At 42.5% G+C, this 6,158-nt stretch overlaps 1 pseudogene; it reads right to left on the bottom strand.

Annotated features, from left to right (window-relative positions):
• On the bottom strand, window positions 1-953 carry Rps2-ps13 (ribosomal protein S2, pseudogene 13; annotated as a pseudogene).

Below are 6,158 nucleotides of genomic sequence, written 5' to 3'. Positions count from 1 at the left end.
ATCAGCAGACTTAATTCTTTTATTTTTCTCATATAAAAACCCTTATGTGGTAGCCACAGCTGGAGCCTGGGTCCTCTGAACAGAGACTCTGGTGTGGGTTTTCACAAGATGATCCGTGAATTCCTGATAAGGAGACTTGGTGAAGACAGTCTCTTTCCAGAGGTCGGGGGTCAGGTAGCTGTAAGTCTTGGAGATGGCATCAAAGGTGGCCTTAGCAAAGTTGCCCAGGGTGGCAGTGCAGCCTCTGGCTGAAGTGTAGCAGTCATCTATACCGGCCATCATCAGGAGCTTCTTGGGCACAGGAGCAGAGACAATGCCAGTGCCTCTGGGGGCAGGGATGAGACGCACCAGCACAGAGCCACAGCGGCCTGTCACCTTGCATGGAACAGTGTGGGGCTTGCCAATCTTGTTCCCCCAGTAGCCTCTCCGCACAGGGACGATGGAAAGCTTGGCCAAGATGATGGCCCCTCGTATGGCAGTAGCAACCTCCTTGGAGCACTTAACACCAAGACCAACGTGACCATTGTAGTCCCCAATAGCGACGAAAGCCTTGAACCTGGTCCGCTGGCCAGCCCGAGTCTGCTTCTGCACTGGCATGATTTTCAGAACCTCATCCTTTAGGGATGCACCCAGGAAGAAATCAATGATCTCAGACTCCTTAATGGGCAGGGAGAACAGGTAGATCTCCTCCAAGGACTTGATCTTCATGTCCTTAACCAGGCGGCCCAGCTTGGTGACGGGGATCCACTCCTTGTCTTCAGCTTTACCTCCACGAGCCCCGCGGCCTCGACCACGGCCACGGCCTCGGCCACGACCACGGCCCCTAAGACCGCTGCCGAACCCTCCGCGGAAGCCGCCGCGGCCTCCTAATCCTGGGCCCCCGGGTCCTCCGGGCCCTCCCGCTGCACCGGCGTCATCCGCCATTTGGTGTTTTCCCGAAGAAGAAGAAGCGGTCCGTGACTTTCTATTCATTTTTCTATACCATCTAAGTCATCAAATCTGCTGGCATTTTGGTTGTCCTTATGACACCCTTAGACTGACCTCATCTCTCTGATTCTTCTTTTGGGGTTATTGATTGAGCTTTCTCACTTTCCCCCCAATGTTTTCATGTTTTTTTTTAACTGTGCAAAAATTTTTTTTGTCTCCATTGTTTTTTTTCTCAATTCTTTTTCTATTCTCCATTTTGTCAATTTCTATTCTTTTTCTGTTCTTGAACCTTTATTCTTATTTTCACTAGTTTTACTTTTTGTTGTAGCTCAAACCAAGGGCATCGCATGTACAAAACACTCTTATTCAGTTATATCCTCACCTGAACATTTTTTGGGGGCGGGGGTTCGAGACAGGGTTTCTATGTATAGCCCTGGCTGTCCTGAAACTTACCTTGTAGACCAGGCTGGCCTCGAACTCAGAAATCTGCCTGTCTCTGTCTCCCAAGTCTGAACATTTTTTAAAATTACACTTATTTATTGTATTTTAGTGTGGGCATGTGGGTGCACCACGTGCCACAGTGGTACTGTATGGAGGACAGAGGGCAGCATTCAGGAATTGCTGCTTTCCTTCTACCATGTGTGTCTGGGAATCAAACTCATGGTGACAGCTTTAGAAGTGAATGCCTACCCATTGGGCCATCTTGCCAGCCCTGAATATTGTTTTTGGTTGTGGTGCTTGTGTTTTTGTTTTGTTTTTAGACAATCTCACTGGACAGCCCTGCCTGGCTTGGAACTCAGTATGCATACCAGAATGGCCTCAAACTCATAGACCCACCTGCCCCTGCCTCCCAAGTGCTGGAATTAAAGATGGGCACCACCTCATCTGGCCCCTGGATCTTGTTTTATTTATTATATTTTATACACATGAGTGTTTTGCTTACACGTATGTATGTGCTTCATGTGCACCTGATTCCCACAGAGGTCGAAACAGATGTCAGAACCCTTGAAACTAGAGATACAGGAGGTTGTGAGTCACCTTCTGTCTAGGTGCTGAGAATTAAACCCATGTCCTCTGCACTAGCAACAGGTACACGTAACCACCGAGCAATCTCTCTAGCTCTGAATCTTGTTTTTTCCTTAAAGCAAGTGTTTATACCTATAAAGTTGCCTGTAAATCTTCTTTTAGCCATATCCCATAAATTTTAATAGATTGTGTCTGCATTTTCATTTATCTGAAACTATTTTACAGTTTCCTTTCTTTGTCCCATTGTTTACTTAGGAATATGTTGTTTAATTTCTACACATTTGTGTATTTTACAATTTCCTTATGTTATTATTTCCTAACTTCATTCATTGTGATCAAAGAATATACTGTGCATGCTTTCAATCTTCTTACATATATTTCAAATGGATCCTACTTCAAGACTTAGCATATGGTACATCTTGAAGAACACTTCAAAAGAATGTGTATTTTGATTTTTTGCAATGACTTCTACTCATTTATCACATTAAGATTTCTATTTCATGTAGGTATAGTGGCACATACCTATTATCCTAGCACTTCTGAATCAGAGTCAGGAGCGTTTCTGAGTTCAAGGTCAGCATGGTCTACATAGGTATGGAGTAAAACTGTCCCAAACAAACAAACAAACAAACAGCAAACAGCAAACAAGCCTAAAGGCTACGGGCTGTAGAGATGACCCAGAAGTTAAAAGCACTTGCTGTTTTTTCAGAGATTCTGAATTTGATTTCCATCACCTGTATCAGGAGACTCGCAACCACCTGTAACTCCAGTTCTGGGCTATCTAACAATGTCTTCTAGCTTCTGAGGGCACAAGGCACATATGTAATGCACTTACATTCATGCAGGCAAAATGTTCATACATATAAAATAACCATAAATAAATCTCTTTTTAAAAAACACAGTAATGGAGTGGGGCAGTGGTGGTGCACGCCTTTAATCCCAGCACTTGGGAGGCAGAGGCAGGCAGATTTCTGAGTTCGAGGCCAGCCTGGTCTACAGAGTGAGTTCCAGGACAACCAGGGCTACACAGAGTAACCCTGTCTCAAAAAACAAAAAAACCAAAAACCAAACAAACAAACAAAAAAACCCAAAACAAAAAACAAACCACAGTAATGGTGTAGCTTAATGGTAAAGTGCTTGCCTAGCATCTGTAAGGCCTTGTATTTGAATCCTAGCACTGAAAAAAAAAAAGAATTTTATTTCCTTGACCTTTACCTCAACACATCTCTCCCATAACTGTTAAAATTTTTTCAAAAGCATTTTATCTTTTACATTTTTCTTTATTTGTATGTGTTTGTATGTGTGCCTGAGTGTATATATGCACACCGTGTTCATGCAGAAACTCTCTGTGGTCAAAAGAGGCTCTGGATCCACTGTTCCAGGCGCTTGTGAACTGCCAGGTAAATGCTGGGAACTGAACCTGGGCCAACTGCAAGAACAAATGCTTTTAACTGCTGGACCATTGCTGCAGCACACATTTTGCCTTATTTTTAATTATCATATATCTATTATACATATCAAAGTCGTCATTGCATCAAGTCTGTTGGCTTTGATGTCACATATTTTGGTACCTCATGGTGGATATACACGTTTATATCCAGTAGAGGTTTTTTTTGGATGACTTTTAATTAACATGTTACTGTAATTAATAGGGTCAGATCCTGGGTTTTTGCAGCCCTAACAAACTAGACTAAGCCATAAAAGGAGATTTGTTCTATGTGGTCACACTGGTAAGAGGAACAAAGAGATCCAATAATTCCTCAATTTTATGTTTGGGGACCTGAAATGAGGTTTATGTCGAGAGGCGTGGGTTTGCACAAGTAGGAAATCTTGGGCAGGGTCTAGTTTCACCCATCATTAATTCACCATTGTCTTGGCTTTGTCTCATCCTGCAGGATGGTCTCATAGGTTATCAGAACTGTGTGATAATTTTTACTGGAAAACCAGTTCCTCCTCTGGCTGGCACCAGGCACCCAACCCTTTCCTTCTCCTAGCTTGTGACTCCTAAGGAAATTCCAAGTTCTTGAGGCCCATTGTTTCAATGGTCTGATAGCCGATGTGAGGGGCACAAGTGTTTCTTTAGAACATCCTCCTTCCTGCCAGCCTGGTTAAAAATATACAATATTCTTCTCAAGTTTTGATGTTGTTGTTTGAGCTGAGGGGGTCTTCTTTAGATGCCCTAAATACCAGCAACGGTCCAGCCTTACCCTCCCTAGCTGGGACCAGAGGCACAAGCCACTATTCTTTCCATGGTGTTTTATTCAGCTGAAATTAGCATCTCCACGGCAGTTTTCTTTGGCCACTATAGCTTTCTCATGGCCGCCATGTACAGGATGTATCTTTCTCCATCCTGTGAATAAGTTTCTGGCCCTGCTCTGCTTTGTTAATAATCTATTTGCTGTTCTGTGCACAAATCCCACACCATATTTCTAAATGGTTATCCACACTGTTCTTAATTATCTGTGGGAATTCTTTCTGTATTTCAGATACCAGCAGGCCCATTGCCAGTTAGCCAATGACGGTTTAGTCTCTCACTTCCTCAACTGTTTTGTGTTTTCTCCATAGACTCTTTTAATAAATAGAAAAGTTCTCATTTTATAGTTTCATTTCTCAGCTTTTTTTGATGCCTCTGTTTTTTTTTTCTAAGTAATTGCCCTTTGTCTATGCTGCCCATGGAAGTGGCCATCATCAACTTGACATCATCACTCTGCTCAGAAATTTTGTGCAGCTGAAGACAACAACAACAACAACAACAAAAAGACCAAGAGATCATACATCACTAGTCAGATCGACATGTCAAAATGAAGTACAATGCAGGAAAACCCAAAGGCACTGGCAAGAGGATGCATCAGTGATTTAAAGGCCAAATACTGATGTCAAACACCAGTTACAGGAGCAACAAGAATGCAAGCCAGTCTGGCTCCTGAGAGCTCCTAGTCCCTTGTGTCATGGAGCCAGAAATGCTACTGCTGTACAGCAAATCTTACCATGCTGAGATTAATCATAACATTTCCTCCAGGAGCTACAAAGCCATCAGGAAACAAGCAGTTGAGGCGGCCACTAGATAAACCCATCCCAATGCCAAGCTGTTCATAAAGGCGAAAATACAGAGCTCATGTGTGTGTTTTATTTGTTCTTAAATGTAACCAGAAACAATGCTGTCTGGAGAAAGAATACTTGCCTTTTGCCAAGGTCATGAAGATATTCTCGAATGGTTTCTTGTAGAAGCTTATTGATTTACCATTCTCCTTTAGATCCACCAGACATTTGAAATTGTTATTTGTGTATGATGTGATGCAAGAGATAAATATCTATTTATTTTAAATAATGGGAGTATTCAGAGCCATTACTCTCTCTCTCTTTGTGTGTGTGTGTATGTGTGTGTATGTGTGTGTGTGTGTCTGTCTGTCCTGTGCCTGTGTCGTTAATCTGTTTATCTTTCTATGCTATCTGGTTTTATTATTCCAGATTTACAATTGTCCTCAATGTATTACAATGTAATCTCTTCAATATTGTTCTGTGATGTCACATCAATTTGTTTGATTAAAGAAGAGACTTGGCATTAACCCTGTGAAGACAGTGGAGACTCCAGGTTGGGAGGGGCATTTTCTCTTCCCCCTCTGTGCCCAGGTCTCCAAATAAACAATAGCCAATTGCTGGGGAGCAGCCAAGACAGGGGACAGAGGAAAGAGATAGAGTCAGGGCTACGGTGAAGAAACAAGTGCCCAGGGTAGTGGCTGAATGAGCTTGAAGTCCTCCTAGGCTTGGATAAATATACTAATGAGCCATTTTTGCCTGGAGATTCAGCTCAGGATAGGCTCATTTTTTTCGCCTCTTTCTTATACTTGCATCCATCCAAGCTTTCTTTTACCTTATGGGAGAAGGGTATAATTGCTTCACTGAATAGAGATCAGACCAATTTGCATCATATTTTGGGTCTCATGTGCCATCATGGGATTCTTTCTAAATTTTATCTATCTATCTATCTATCTATCTATCTATCTATCTATCTATCTATCTATCTATCTATCCAAGGTTTCTCTGTGTAGCCCTGTCTGTCCTGGAACTCACTCTGTAGACCGGGCTGGCCACAAACTTATAGACCCACCTAACTCTGCCTCATTTGTTGCTGGGATTGAAGGCGTGTGCTACCACCTCCTGACTATGAACAGAATTTAAATTTTTTTATTATGTATTTTCTTCAT

The sequence above is a fragment of the Mus musculus genome, chromosome X (genome assembly GCF_000001635.26).
Source record: "Mus musculus strain C57BL/6J chromosome X, GRCm38.p6 C57BL/6J".
Classification (NCBI taxonomy): Eukaryota; Metazoa; Chordata; class Mammalia; order Rodentia; family Muridae; genus Mus; species Mus musculus.
This window is presented reverse-complemented; position numbering and strand designations above follow the sequence as displayed.